The sequence below is a fragment of the Platalea leucorodia genome (assembly GCF_965183815.1).
Source record: "Platalea leucorodia genome assembly, chromosome: W".
NCBI classification, from domain to species: domain Eukaryota; kingdom Metazoa; phylum Chordata; class Aves; order Pelecaniformes; family Threskiornithidae; genus Platalea; species Platalea leucorodia.
Genome location: NC_138859.1, coordinates 38573606 through 38589977, shown reverse-complemented (window position 1 = coordinate 38589977; position 16372 = coordinate 38573606). Strand labels below are relative to the sequence as shown.

Below are 16372 nucleotides of genomic sequence, written 5' to 3'. Positions count from 1 at the left end.
TTATTCTTCCAACAAATGTCTGGGTAGTTGAAGTCACCCATAAGAACCAGGTTCTATTGACCCAAAGCTTGCTTAAGTGACCCAAATATTGCTTCGCTGGCCTTATCGTCTCAGTTTGGAGGTCAGTAGCAGATGCCTACTGTAAGATCCCCCTTGGATACGACCCCTCTGATCTTGACCCAGAGGCATTCAATAGGGCTTCCACAATCGCCGTAGTTGACTTTATACATTCAAGGTTCTCCTTAACATAGAGCGCGACTCCTCCTCCTCTTCTTCCCTGCCTGTCTTTACAAAACAGCCTATAGCCATCCATTGCGATCCTCCAGTCACGTGAGTTGTCCCACCATGTTCCATTTATTCCTACGATATCATAACTTTCTGATTGGGCACGGAGCTCCAGTTCACCTGTTTGTTCCCCAGGCTGCATGCGTTGGTATACATACACTTGAGGTGGTTGCTCCTCTGGTTCTCATCTTGGAAGGCAGCTAAGGAACATTTGTCACTGCTCTGGTTGGCCTGGCTTATTCCCCAGTTGGTTACAATGGCGTGAGTGTTGCCACTTTGGACCCCGCCCCCCAAGTCCTTCAATTTAAAGCCCGCCTCACCAAGTTGGCCAGCCTACTGCCAAAGATTCCCTTGCCTCTTCTAGACAGGTGGATCCCATCCCTCCCTAACAGACTATAGTCATCGAAGAATGTCCCATTGTCATAAAAGCCAAATCCCTCAAAAAGGCACCAGCTATGAAGCCAGAAGTTGATTTTCATTATACATCTATTTCTGGCTGCAACCTTTCCTCTAACTGGTAAAATGGAAGAAAAGATAACTTGGGCACTAATACTTTTTGCTTGCATCCCCAGGGCTTTGTAGTCTTCCTTGATTCTGCCCAGGTTCCGGCTTGTGGTGTCATTCGTGCCCACATGAAAGAGTAGCAATGGATAGTAGTCTGTGCTCTTGACAAACTGTGGCACCCTCTCGGCAACATCACAGACCTTAGCTCCCAGAAGGCAGCATACTTCTCGTGACTCCCTGTCAGGCCAGCAGATGGGCGCCTCGGCGCCCCTTAACAGAGAGTCACCCACTAAGAGCACACGTCATTTCTTTTTGCAGTATCCACTGTGTGATGCTGGTAGTTTCTCCTTGCAGACCTTGCTCGTGGGTGTCTACGGCTGTTAAAGCTTCATATCTGGTTTTGGTTGTAATGCTGAAGGGTGGGGACTGAAGCAGAGTCCTGCTTTTGTGGGTCACCAGGGTCCAAGGTGCCTCATTCTCTGCGGTGTCCGCCACAGGAGCATGGTTCTGAAACTACTTATCTATCTCCGTCTTGGCCCCTCTAACACTGCACAGCCTTTTAACTGTTTCCTGCAACTCGGCCACCTGATGCATCAGATCATCAACCTGTGCATGTCTTTTGCAGGTATTTACCCTTTCTCCAGGAGAAGGGTCTGGGCACTTGTTGCAACGTACCGTCTGTACTGAAGTCTCCTTCCTTACCGGTTCCATCTGGGTGGAAGTGTCAGACATCTCAGGGGCTTTCTCTGTAGAAACACTGGTTTTAATTCTGAGGCGAGTGCCCACCATCCTGGCAGATACCTAGAGCACTTCCCTAGGCTGTGGGCCTACAAGCAGTGCGCATGGCCCTTCTCACGCGCCCTTCTGCGGCGCAAACTGCAGCACCCTCTCTGCGCGCCCTCTCGATCCCTGTTTGCACACCCTGGTCGCTAGTGCTCCCTAGGGCTGTTTAAATCTCCCATGGTTGCTCCTGGCAACACCCAAGCCACGTCAGCCTCTCTCGTGACAGTTGCTGGCTCCTGGTGGGGCTCTCTGCTCTTCCTCGGGTTTCCCTGGTCCCTGCAGCCCCCCTGGTACACCTCAATCTAGCACTCAGCCACAGAACTTTCCGTTGCCACAGCTGCGTGCCTCGCAGACCGAGTGCTGCTTTTGGTTTTGACGTGTTTAAATCTGTTATGTAATACAATATCTATGGCTCACGTCAAAAATTTACGTTCAGTTTGTATCATATGTAAATGTGAATATTATACACTTCTGTAATTTAAAAACTAACAGTGCTGATTCAAAACATAACAAGGCAAAACGTTCAGCATTTAACTGCTATTATTAATTTTCCTATAAAAACACCAATAAGGTATGAAAAATTCCCTTCAAAGACAATAACCACCAGCTACTCCTTCCACCTGATGATAATTCAGTAGAATACATAATGTGAGTTGGGCAGTCCTGGGCCAACCCTAGACTCAAGAGATGCTAATCTCATAGCAACCAATTTTGACAAATGTCTCTATTGACAGTCTCTCATAAGAAAGCAAAAGCAACAACTGAACAAGCAATGGTGGAAAAATGATGTCCCTGTAATAAAAACCACATCTAAAGTCAGGCTTGAGAGACAGTGGCAAGCTACCAGGACAAAGCCAGTATTTTGATGCATTTTATCTGTTATACAAAGTTCACAAGACTTCAGAGTACAGAACTGCACCTCATATAACTATTGAAGAAAAATTTGTTTCCTTCACGGTCAAAAATATAGATGCTTGTGTTTTAAATAAGTTACCTCAGCAGCAAAATATGATAACAAAAGAGACACAGTCTCACAATCCATCTGGAAACAAAAGAATTATTCAATGGAGCTTTCTGTTTCTCCTCTCCCAGTTCTGCCCCCATGCGTACCAACCAGTCCGATGTACAAGCAAGAAAAAGGAATCACAGAGTTCTCATAACAGTAACACCTGCCTTCCTTGGGGCTCACAGGATCATACTGTGATCACCAATCGATCAACAGGAAATCAGGCGAGCACAGCTGTTTCTCAATTCCCTTCACAGGAAAGAAAACTGAGTTCATGAGCAGCAGTAAGGGGAGGCTCTAGACCCCCAAAGGCCTCTGGCATCCATGCTGACACAAAATCTTCCCAGTTATAAATTAACTGTTTAGACTGAAAACCCACAAGTCTCATATTTCTGCCACTCTGCTTATTCTCAACCAAATCTATTCTAGACTGTTTTGTAACTATTGTCTTAAGTTCAGACAAACTTAAATCACACCAGTCTGCAAGTTACCTTTCTGTCTGAAACTTTTCATTGGGGCCTTTTAATTCTGGTTTCCAGTACCTACATTTTATTGAGCCAGTTGTAGCATTATTCAACTATATATATATACACAAAAAAAATAATACCATTATGTTGCTATAAATTAAAACAGTCAACCAGCAAACAAAGTGACTACTGAGAAACACTGAGAAAGACAGGTTGAAGTAAAATCAGCTGTTTCTGCACATTGTTTTCCCTTTGACATTCTAGAGAAATTTATAGAACTAAAGCAAGAGTTTCGCTAAACAAGATGCCCACTGCCCTTTAGAGGGAGATAATGAAAATAAGTTATATTCAGTGCACAGAATCCATAAATCTGACAGGCATACAAGCAATTATATAAAAATTTTAAGAAATCCATATCTCATTGGCACATGACAGACATCAAGTTAAAGTAACAATCCAGTCGTTTTTTCCAAAATTATTTATATGTATAATAGACCGCATTTTAGAGATTTCAATGCACAAAGCCCTACTAAGGTGCAGCCATCTTTGATGGAGGACAACAGAAAACAGGTACACATCACACTATAACACAAAGGGATTAAAAAGAAAGACATATTTTCTATTTCATTGCTGATAATCCCCTCTTCGCTTCATAAGCTATCTCTACTACTGAAAGCCTTACCCTTTTCTGTGGAACATACATATTATCTCCAAAAATATACAGAGTTTTACCACTTAAGAGATGTTATGCATCTTCCTGCCATTTCTCAATTATTAAATAATATTGCTCTCCCACACTTCTATGACTACCTAAACGAGTGCTCAATGTTTAGTTACCTTCTCCTACAAGCCCTCATTTATTCCATACATATGAATAAATGAACGAGTCAGCTACAACTTGGCACTAATCTGTAGTTTGAACATGATAACATTTAGGAATCTATATAGCACTCACTACTGAGATGAAAGAGATTATACCATAAACTGAAACAGTAGTATATATAGGACTCTTGATTCATGTGAACCTAATAAAATTACTCAACTAAAATTACTCGACAAAAAAGATGTCAAAGGATGCCAGCCTTCCACTGATGATGCAATAAAACAGATGTTGAATATTTAGTGTATTTCCATTATAGCTTACTTGACCAACGTCGTGAAATTTTCTTTGATGCAACCAAATAATTTTGCCAATTCAGTATATGTAGGCAAGACCATTGCCAACACACTTAATTGAAAGGTATATGTATTTTATTTCAGAAAGGAATTACAGCAAGCTAAATATATAATGCTTTTTGCTAACCACAGAAAGTGATGTCTCAAACAGACCATGGAACCAGGGGAAAAGTTTTCCAAAATTTTAATCCAGTCTTACAATAAAATTATGCTCAAACCACAAGCTATTTGTATCAATTCTCATTTGCAAAAGAAAACCCTAGTAATTTTTGGCATGAGTTTCAAGAAAAATTTAGTTATAAGATGAACTACCATTATTTAGCTAATCTGATAAGTGTGTTTTTTAAGCAAAATTCTCTATGATTTTCCAACACATCCAAAATTCCGTTAATTATTAGGAAGAGCAATCTAGAGACACTCAGTTTAGAAATCAATTTAATTCCTTAAGATCCTGACAAGAAGGCATTCCACAGAAATATACCTCCACCCCCCCCAAGACAATTGCTGCTTATAGTTCTAGTGTTTTCAAATCTCCATTGTTGTTTAAGAAAATAAGTAAGGACGCAACATGGAAACAAAGTAAAGAACAATAAAGTCTGTGTAGAAAAGATTGGGATGAATAGCTACAAGAGATTTCTGATGCAAAGTTTTGTGCAATACTTCAATGAAATATTAGCAGACATGAAGCTTAACCTTAGGTTTAGTTGCCAGGATATAACATGATTTCAAGTTTACACTGTTTTATTTTAGTGTCATATACACTGAAATCCTTTGAGCATCTTGAAGAACTTTTACTCTCCCAAAAATTAAAGATACCTGGCAGGACTTGATTCCCATGCCTGATTGTTTCTTTCTGTGTGGCTTTAATTATTCAGTGCTATAAGGCAGTTACAAGCTTCAGAAGTGCTGAAAGCAGAGCAAAAGATTGTTTTTTCTGGGAAGAGAAACGGGGACAGCTAGGGAGAGCTGTGATTTAGAAGGGCATTCTGGTGAGACCCCAAAGAAAGAACAAAATACCTGTGCAGAATAAGCATACATTTTTTGAGATTTACCACTTCCTAGTACATACATGCACAAACTTAGCAGATATTAATAGATACTTTCAGAAGTTGTTCTTCTTTGTGTAAATCCAATATATTGTGGTTTTTTTCCAAAATGACAAGCATCTGGGTTCACCACAATCTGCGTACACACTAACACTCTGGATAATTAAAAAGGTTGAAAACTATTTAGAGCCAAAACTGAACAAGACCAAACATTTCCTTCAGCATCAATAAATGTAAGTACTTTTCAAGACAGGAACTATTATTCTGATTATCTGTTGGAGAGATTCATGGTCGATTAAATTTCTGGATAAAGCACTGTAAAATCTGAAAATACATATAAACAAGCAGACCTGAGATGGGAGAAAAGATGAAAATTGGCAGAAAAGAAGTAGTGACTTCAATATGACATGATCCACAGCAACTGAAATCTGCTGAGTCTACAACATCCTCAGGAATATGGACTCACTCCACAGTGCCATTACAGCTCAAAGTTAAGGGAATTCCTGATACAGATCAATATTAATTCATGAGTTAACTTAAGGCACTTATGACTTACAACATTCTCAAAGAAAGTTTGGGATTTATCAGCAGTTGGTTCCCTAAGACAAAACAAGTCATATCTGGGGTAGAGATGAGATCACAGGAGATATGGCGCTAAAAACGTACAGTTTAATATTTAAAGAAATCAGTAGGCAACAGTAAATCAAGCAGATCAAAGTAATAAAAAACCTTAAAGCATCAGAATTTCCCATCACTTATCCCCTGGAAAAAAATCCCCAAAAATTTGTGATCATACAAGGTTAGGCTCGCTCTAAAAATCAGTTATGTCATTGCTCAAGAAGTTGCTCTCGCTCATTTTAAGCGAGTAGTCTAAACTTATGTTTTCTAGTTCACAAGATGCAAGGTAAGAGATTTTACAGGAACAGAACTAAACACCTAGTCAAAACTGAAGAGGAACTGACAAGAAACCCCTGAGACACCTTAAAATTTGGTTTTTAGGATTAGGTTTATATTTGTGTAACAGGGCATACAGGTTTTACTACCAAATAGTTCAAAACAGAATAAGTAAGGCTGTTTTTACAGGACTTTTACCATTTACCATTGTTGCTACAAAACAACATAGAAACCATCATACAAAATCCACTGCCACAAAATATTCAATCCAGGAATCTTTGGAGAAAGAACATCAAACCGTTAAACTTTTAACTAAATAGAGAGAGATTTGTCAACTGAGTATCTGATACCCAAATTAGGCTGTTTGGGGTTTTCTCCTTGCTTTTAACATACATATATACAACCTATATTCACTCTAACAAACCAGTCTAGCACTTATTTAGATTTAAAAAAAAAAAAAAAAAAAAAAAAAACACACAACAACAAAACACTCCCCTCAGTTACAGCAGTACATTTTCTCAGAACAGTTTTGGCACAATGATTCTCCCTAGATTCAAGCCCACCTCTACCTCCCCTTTCTTGGAGAAAAACACCCTACACATGCATTGGGAAACAAACTACATAAAACATTGTTATAAAATATTTATTTATATAGTTATTTCAAAATGCAAAAACAAAAAAGAAAAAGAGTAAACAATGTATACTAATTGATGATGAATTTCCCTTGAGATTCACATGCATACATTTTTAAAAAATCTGGGTATTTTTAAATGAAAATTATTTGCATCTATTGAATAATCATTAGAAAAAATACAAACCCCCTGCATTTCAAACAACAGTCATACTTCACCTGCAAATTCAATCATAAAGGAAAGAGCATACTTACAAGTTAGTCTACTCAAAGTGTTAAAACATTAAAGAGGAACAAAATACTTACATTATCTTCCTCCTCTGTATCATCATTGTCATTATCATCATCACTATCCTTGAACCCAGGTGGAAGTGGTGGCCTGATGAATTCATCATCATCATCAGTATCCTCAGCTGGACCTTGAGCAGAAGTCTGGGATTGCACAGATTGCATCAACTCTTCATCTGAGCTACTTTCACTACAGGCTGTCTCTATGCATGGAAAAATTTAAAAAAATTACTATATCAAGAACAACAGCACTTCCACAGGAATTTTCAGATAAAAGATGTTGAGCACTGATATAAATTTGTAAACACTGAAATTATCAGCAAAATGTAAACAAATTTTTATTAACAGTGTAGGCCCACCATCATCTTGAAAGCATAAGCAAAGCTTTAAAAAAAAGGAATATCATAGGAATATCATAATTCAAAAAACTGGACAGAATAAAACAAAGAAAAAGAATAAAAAGAAAAAAAAAGAAAAAAGAAAAAGTTAGATGAACTGTAAAAATAACAGTACCACGTCACTAATATGGGTTTCAATACTGCTTAGAAGCCAACAGAAAACGTTGTTACAGAGTATTTTCAAGATGCTGCTTCGGGTTGCAGCTTGTGCAGACACTCTGCACCTCTGTTGGCTGGGTGGAACTCAAAAGAGTAATGGTCCAGGTTCACAACCAGAGCGAGAACACAAAGCATGGCACTTGCCTTATAATGCCAGTAAAGTAGTACAGGGAATCAGGCACTTTTGAGAAAATATTTGCTATTCAGTAAACTATCACACATCTAGATTCTAAAAGTTACATTAAATTATCATTCCACTGTCATCCAAATCAGTTGTGTGAACACATTATTTTTGGCATTGGAAAATTTCTGGAAAGTAAGTAGAACTATTTAATCCACGCTCATTCAGTTTATTCAAAATAATGTGCTCCCTCTGCTGGTAGTTATCAAGTAGGTGGCATTCTAACTGGCAAAAGGTCTAAAAGTGATGATAAGCAGAAAACTGCCTTTTGACTAGGTTACATAGTATCATTATAGTGATACCTTGCAGCAGAAATCAGCTGTTCCTTTCAGATTCAGTGAGATAAGCTCAAATTGCAAGGCTTGCTTTTGGAGCTTATATTTTAAGAGCATGTATGTGAGTTTACAAGTGAGCAAACTGCAAAAGAAAAAAAGATGACTACAGAGATATTGTTTTTTTTCTAAAGTTTGTGTTATCACTTAAAAATGATAATAAAAACACACAAGTTCAAGAACATAATAAAGCATTAAGAAAAGAAGTTCTAAACTGTGTTATTGTGACAGAGAATGCAGCCCTCCCCAAAACAGCTGTACACCAAGCAGGTAATAGGTTACACAGCAAATATTTGTCTTGGATGAGCAAGTGGAATTCTATTTTGGGAAGAAATCAAAACAAACTAAAAACAACATGAATTAGGCCCTCAGATGTTACAGTGATGAGAAGGGCTTGCATGCCTGAAAACTTGTCTAATTTTTCCAACTATATTTACTAGCCTAATAAAACATATTACCTCTACATACAAACTTTGTTTTGCATAGTGATGAGAGACATTTAAAGACCTAGATCAGGATATGATTATCTAATAAATCTAAATCAAATAAAAAGAGCTTCTCTTATTCTACAACAATGGGGCAATCCTTTTGTTAAAAGGAAGCTTTTCCAGCATGTGAGGGATGGGTTGGGACCTTCAAAGTTCTTCATGTTCGGTATCCCCAAAACTAACAATTTTACAATACTATATGCAAGAGAGTTGTATTTTAAGAGTCAATATGTATTCCCAGACTAGCAAACCACATATCTTTTCCCTAAAAGATAAATAATGTAATTAGTTTTGGAATGGAACCAAACATACACTGTAGCTGCCAGTGAGAAGAGTGTATACAATATAATGATTCAAGGAGGCCCTTCCAATCCTGGAGTCCCAGATTTTCAGATCTTTCTATAGACACCCAAGAACAATATCTAGCTTCCTAATTACGTATCCTTAGCATTCCCTCATTTGCTAGAGAGGATAAATCAATCGATTCAAACATTTCAATATTTTGAGAGGCAATGTAATCATTCTGCATGTGAAATGGCCAGAACTGCAGTGCTATTTTTCACCACACTCCAAGCTTTGCAGAGACAGCCAAGTGCTACAGCTACTGGTATCCTCTGTCCTGACTGGAAGAAATTCAAACATAAGAACATCCCAATGCAGCCAGACCAAAAGCCCATCTAGCTGAGTAATACCCTTCTGACAGTGACCAGGAATGGTGCTGACAGAAAGGACAAAATAAGAGCAGACATATAGTGGCATTTCCTTCAACTTTCAGCCTTACAGTCTTCCTCTACCAGAGGCTGTAAAGAAAGAACCAGTTTGTCAGCCCCTTTTCCAGGATTCAGAGAAGCATAAAGAATTGTTTTTTGCTTTCCCTCATTACCTCCTCAGTAAGTGAAACAAGCTGTAAGAGGGAAAAAAAGAAAGCCACATAAGAGCACAGATGGCACACAGGGGAAATAACAAAAAACATTCTGAGAGTTGTGCAAGTATGTGGGCATATCTCCCTCGTGTGTTCACTCTCCTCACATCATCCACTATTTTCTCAGGCTTTTTCTTTTTATATACTAGCAGATGCTTTCATTTCACAAAGCATAATTATTATTGTACTTATGCATAAATATGTAAGTACCACAACTATTGGAAACATTTCTCTGTAGAAAAGTAGTTCAAAAACAAAGAATCAGTAGCTGTTCTTCACATTGTTTTGGAGTGACCAACCCCCTTTTAAAAATTAAAAAATTAGTATGAAGAATTTTTTTAAAAAAGTAATATTCAGGAAAGTGTTGCCATTTTCAGAGAATAGAACAAGCCATAATATATTAGATCAGTTTATAGTAACTAAAATCTGCATTATAAAAAGAAGCACTGAGAGTCCTACATTTCAGACTTCAATTGTCAGTTGTAGGATTGTTCCTCTGAATTAAGGCCGAGTCACAATGGCACGTCGCTTTCACCAGCTTCCTGTTTTCAGCACAAAGAACACTACGTATCATAATTTACAAGGAAATATAAAATTGCAAGCTGACGTGTTCAGCTTCCAGTTCCATGAGCTTTTCACGTCATGCCCTCCCTTCTCAATCGTCAGTAAAAACAAAAAAAGAAAAACAAAGAAAACTTAATATCAACAGAACTCTGGTGAGTTACCAGACCCTACCTAATAACTCAGAATACTGAAAGGTAGTTATTATCTTCTTTTATACAAAGAGCCTGGAGTTCTCTCAAGTCCCTTACCAAAATGAGAAGATTAGGGAAAGGTTCTATATCATCTGACTACTTTCCACCTTACCATTTGTTTTAATTGACTTCTTATATTGAAGTCACCCATATACAGTACACAATCACATTACATTTAAATTCTTGTCATCCTCCATTATTTCACCAGATAGGTATCGAAGATCATCAAAAGTGAATGGGAGCACAGAATATTTTTCCCTCATACACAAGACATAACACAGGATCTATAGGGTAGTATATTGTGCAATCAGTTATTTCAGTGAGAGTCCACAGCTCATTTGACCTTTCTATAGAGCAGCAGACAAAAAATAAATTTTGTAATAGAAATTTGTTCACAGTCTGAAACACTACAAGTTTGTCTATAACCACCTACCACATATAGACTCTATCAGCCCACAAGATATATATATATATATACACACACACACATATATATAGGTCTACTAGAGTCTTGTATGGGTTATTAGATTTCCATAGATATAGAAACCTAAAAATTTACAGTGCACTGACCTCCACAATCCCTGCCACACATCCCTGAGTGATGTGGCCCCCATTATATTCAACTACTTTTGATTTCCCAAAATTTAAGAATTCAAACAGTCAAAGCAGTAGCATTTATTGTTCATCGATGACAAGCAAACTTTGACAAATTTGGGAGTAAATTTCAGTCTGAAGTCAAATCAAAATACTTTCTCAACCCCACTGCTACTCCATACAATGTGCATAGAGTCTCTCTACCTACTTTGCTTTATTTTTCAGCAGGCATGAACAAGTATATTCTTGTATGTCAAAAGTATGCCAAACAGGATTAGGGAGGAGACTGCAAAATTAACTAACTATTAAATATATATAATGTCAATATTTACAAATATTGACACATCTTTAAGAAAGCATAGATAAAAAAAAAAAAAATCAGTATTTCCACTGAAAAACTTCAGATAACATAGACATGTTCACACAAGTTAAATGATGCTCATGCTCTAAAAAAAAAAAAAAAAAAAACAAAACCCAAACCCAAAACACAACTCTTTCTTCAGATAAGAAAGCTGTTACATGGAATCTCCCACCATATCTAAGTACCTTGGGATTAATGTGGACCCACTCCTGTTGCACTGGAGGCTGAAGCTGATGAATCAGTGTGTGGACTTCTAAATTATTTTCCACCCTGGTCTTCCTTCTCTCTTTCATGAGCCTCTGAATATGGAGAGCATATAAATGACAAATAATCAAGACTTTTAGAAAATAATAAAATTAGAGGCCTGCTGAGGACAGTAAAACAATTTTCTTCATTTTCAGACCTATATGAAATATTTGAAAAGGTAACAGCAAATAAAGGATTTTACCTTAAAATAGATTACTTTTCCATATAAATCAAATTTCCATGGCTACTGCAATGATCACCCAGAAAAACAAAATGTCACAAGGAAAATGCAAACACCTTCCAGTTCATAAAATCATAGAATCGTTAAGGTTGGAAAAGACCCTTAAGATCATCGAGTCCAACCATTAACAAAACACTGCCAAGTCCACCACTAAACCATGTCCTCAAGCACCACGTCTACCCTTCTTTTAAATACCTCCAGGGATGAAGACTCAACCACTTCCCTGGGCAGCCTGTTCCAGTGCCTGACTACCCTTTCGGTGAAGAAGTTTTTCCTAATATCCAATCTAAACTTCCCCTGGCACAACTTGAGGCCGTTTCCTCTTGTCCTATCGCTTGTTACTAGGGAGAAGAGACCGACCCCCGCCTCGCTACAACCTCCTTTCAGGTAGTTGTAGAGAGCAATAAGATCTCCCCTCAGCCTCCTCTTCTCCACACTAAACAACCCCAGCTCCCTCAGCCGCTCCTCGCATGACCTGTTCTCCAGACCATTCACCAGCTTCGCTGCCCTTCTTTGGACACTCTCCAGCACCTCAATGTCCTTCTTGTAGTGAGGGGCCCAAAAATGAACACAGTACTCGAGGTGGGGCCTCACCAGTGCCGAGTACAGGGGCACTATCACCTCCCTGGTCCTGCTGGCCCCACTATTCCTGATATAGTTGTTAGTTTGTACATACTATCAAACATAAGTTCATCATATAATGATGCTGATATTTCAGTATTTTCAACACTATAATAAAATAGTATGATTACCTCAGAGAGTTCTTGAAGTTTTCATAGCACAATGTAAACTAGTACATAAGTATACATATGTGTAAATAAATTAACTCTAAATATGACTTATGGAAAATAAATACAACTCTATTTATTCCCACTTCACTTACTGAAAAAGAATCCCTGTGGAACATTGCAACAAAATCAAAGTAAACAGAATCTTCCATTTCAAAGTTAAAATAAGAATGGTGGGATTATGACAGGGGAAAAGATACAGCTACTGTATTTCTAAAAGTGCTCAAATAACTTCTATTAAGCAGAGAAAAATTACTTTCAATCTATACAAGAAACATCACTTTCTTTTTTGCTCATTCACATAGTTTAAGAGTAAAGTCTGTTTGCTAACTAAACTAAAAAAAACCAAAACCACCAAACATGTTTTGTACCAAAGCTAGGAAGCATTTTCCTCTGAAGAGAAACACAAATGCCTGCAAGATACAGAACCAGGAAACATATTTTGATCTCAGTTCATTTTTCTCCACAGCTCAGGTAGCGGAGGAGATGTTTCCAAAAGTTATCATAGGTATTCCAAAAAATTAAGAGTCAACAGTGTTTTTTAAGAAATCTGAAAATAAAATGCTCACATTACCCCCTCCCACCCAAAAAAAAAAAAGCTGTAAAACATACACCTTTCTGATTACTATATTATAAATACCAAAATTTGTTTCTAAGTTAAACAGCTGAATTATATACAAAGCTTTGTCATTTTTGGTAAAATGACTAATCTTATAAACAATAAAATGCTTTGTGCTTCCTTTATGGGTATGAGCCTAGAAACATTTGGGGGATGGGGACGGACATTCAAGATGCAATTCAAGATATCTTGACTTAAAAACATTATATTTTTGTAATCGCTTACTGGATTTCCCTCCTAAACTAAAACACGGTGTAAGCAGATGATCTCTCAACAGGAATGATAGCTCAACCTGAACCAGTATCAAACATGAAAAGGTTTCCAACATGGAAGAAATCTTGTTGTGTTTAGATTCAGCCAATACAAAAAAAAGGGTCCAAATCAAGTTTTGGAATCCCTTGTATATTTGAATTTCACAGTGTCTTGAAGTCCATAAAGTCAATGAGCCTTCACAGGGGTCTGTTCATGTGGTTCTGTGTAGAATCAAAACAAAAACAACCAACACTGCAATGATCTCATTCTTTCATACAAAATTGCTTTCTTCATGATAAGGGGCTTCAAGTCTATCATCTTCATAAACTACAACATTTTAGAGAGCAAATTAGGCCTAATCTAGCAGGACAGAAACTGCTCAATCATGATGGCATCACATGAAAAAAAAGAAAAAAAAAAAAAAAAAAAAACCAAACCAAACACCAAACCCTACACATTCTGCACATGCTGTCCAAGCAGAGGGAGAAAGCATGGACCGTTTGGGTTGGTAAAGGGAATTCTAGAACATACACGAGTGTCTCCTAAGGACCATCTTTGGAACGGTGTTTGCTTGGATACGGGCAGCAAAACGTACAATTTTCTCCATCTCCCACTCTCAAACCACCACCTTGAAAACTTACCCACTCCCAGCACAGCAGAAGACAGAGACAAACTTTTGGGCTGCTATATACCAAACAGCAGGTTATAAGATACACACATTTCTTCTTTTTTATTCTGTTCTCTCTAGATTAAAGTTATCTGTACCAACTTTCCTTCCAAAATAAATACACAGCTAAGTAAAAGAAGGAAAGAGAGTCTTGTGTTCAAATTCATTTTTTTCCTGTATCTGTAAGCTATGCCTCACAACAGGAACCTCACACGTGCACATTGCTCTTACATACTCTGACAACATATGTAAATTAATAACTTGCCTATTTACCAAGCCCCAAACTGTTTAGGGCTATCTTCCTTGAACAAAACTGCATTTGTTTGTTTGTTTTCTAGTTAGCCAATCTGATACACTTTAAACATCATCCCAAGACAGAAAAACAAAACACATTTTAAAATGCATTAGCTGACAACACTCGCATTTCTTACCAAAGATCTTCCTGCTCCTCTCCACGGCAGTTCTCGTTTGCTCAAACGTAGTTTCGAGGTCGAAAGTCCGAGCTTTCTTCCCTGAAAATGAAGAAAAAGGAGACTCAAACTCACCCTGGCCACAGGCACTCCGGCAGCTCCAGGCGAGGAGGGGCGACGGGCAAGACCGCTTCGTTTCCACCTCCAACCGCCAGCCTCCCCCGGCCCCCCCCCCCAAGGGCCGCCAGCCCCAAGCGACCGCCTCCCACGCCCCTCAGACGGGCGCCCGGCGCCCCCCGGCCTGCATCGCAACGCACCGAAGCCCGAAAAGCCCGTGGTGGCCGCCAGCTCTGGGTCGGGTCCCGCCAGCATCTCAGCGCCTGCAAGGAGGGGGAAAGACAACCACGGGGGTCAGACAGGGACACTGGGCTCAGCTCGGCTCGCACCACCCCGCCACTCACCGCCCTCCGCCGCCGGCTCCATGCCGTGGCTGCCCCGGAACCACAACAGGCGCCGGCAGGAAGCGACAGGGCGCAGCGAGAGGCGCTCAGTACCGCTCCCCCAGCCGGGCCCAGGGCCCGCGGGGTGTTTCATGTCCCGCCTTCATGTGTTAGTCGCCAGAAGCCGGCTGTGGCTTTGTGCCGTTCTCCCGTTGCTGCTCGGAAGGCCTCGACGAAGTCTTGAGAAGATACATGGAGAATTTACTACTTTGCCATGTAAACCCTGCAGGATTTGGGGCTTAACTTCAGGTTCTCCACTTGAAAAGTGGGGGGGATTCCCTTTCTCATGCCAGGTGGCGCTCTCATAGAAACTTTACAGAATGGGCACTGGACTGATCCAGGAGCAGAGAATCACTGCAGTCAGGGCAGTAAACATGATTTACAAACCAAACCCTTTCCCTGAAATCCAGGTTTCACCCAGCCCTGAGACTTCCTACGAAGGCTTGGGAGTGCCTACGCTGTCCGGAGCGGATGAAACACTTAGCAGAGGCCCAAGCCTGGTAAGTTAACAGCATGTGCTACAGTCACATTGATGCATCAGCCCAAATTTTGGAAAAGCAACAGCCACACTGCATCAGTGCGGTGCAAAGGCAACTTACTCTGCTTCCACACCGTAGCTCCAAACAGAGGCTCTGTGCACGCTTTTGAAGGGGAGTTCTCACTATTTTTGGTTCACATCACTACAAACAAAATCTGTGTATGTTTTAATAACTCTGATCCATATGGTCTTGCCACAATATCACATCAGGCTCGCAGTATAAAATATCTTTGACACAGCTGTCACAGGAACACATACACATACCCCAAGAGCTACAGTGACCACCTAGCAGAGAAACAGGCAGGGAACCACCCAAGGTCACACACTGACAGGAACTGCTTCCCACTGCTCTCCTCAAGCCTGTCCTGTGCCTTTGCAGGCCCGCGACAACAGACTGCACCTGGCCCTCAGGTGGCCCATAGTGATAGCGCGGCGACCCGCCAGGCCACAGGGCCTGTTGGTGAAGCAACACGACCCCGATGCGACCGTCAGCCTGCCCGGCTCCAACAGCTCCCCTCCAGCCATGCTCAATCCCCAGCCCCAGGAGGTGTTGTCTGTCACCTCCCACTGGAACCCCTTTTCCACGCAGGCCGACCAAGTACCGCCTGGAGGCAATCCCTGCCCGGCACTCCGGGCTGCCGTGACACCCACTACCCTACTGCGCTCTCCGCCGCGCCGCCCCGCCCCGCCCCGCCCTACACTCCTTCCCGCCAGCGGAAGCGGCAATCAGCGCAGCGGGAACTGTATCACGCGCGCAAGGCCTGACGGGATTTGGCGGGGTGCGGAGCCACAGGTAGCGAGCTCGCGCCTTCTAGTCGTGCGTGGAGCCTTCCCCAACCCC

At 40.2% G+C, this 16372-nt stretch overlaps 1 pseudogene across 1 annotated transcript in view; it reads right to left on the bottom strand.

Annotated features, from left to right (window-relative positions):
* LOC309601969 (WD repeat-containing protein 70-like) overlaps nucleotides 1-14976 on the bottom strand; it is a 177542-nt pseudogene extending 162566 nt beyond the window's left edge. The window contains exons 1-4 of the transcript in view: nucleotides 14955-14976; nucleotides 14811-14873; nucleotides 14515-14595; nucleotides 7099-7283 (exon numbers count right to left, since the gene is read on the bottom strand). The product of the transcript in view is annotated as a WD repeat-containing protein 70-like (transcript). The remainder of the gene's footprint in view (nucleotides 1-7098; nucleotides 7284-14514; nucleotides 14596-14810; nucleotides 14874-14954) is intronic.
* Between the last annotated feature and the right edge of the window lie 1396 nt (nucleotides 14977-16372).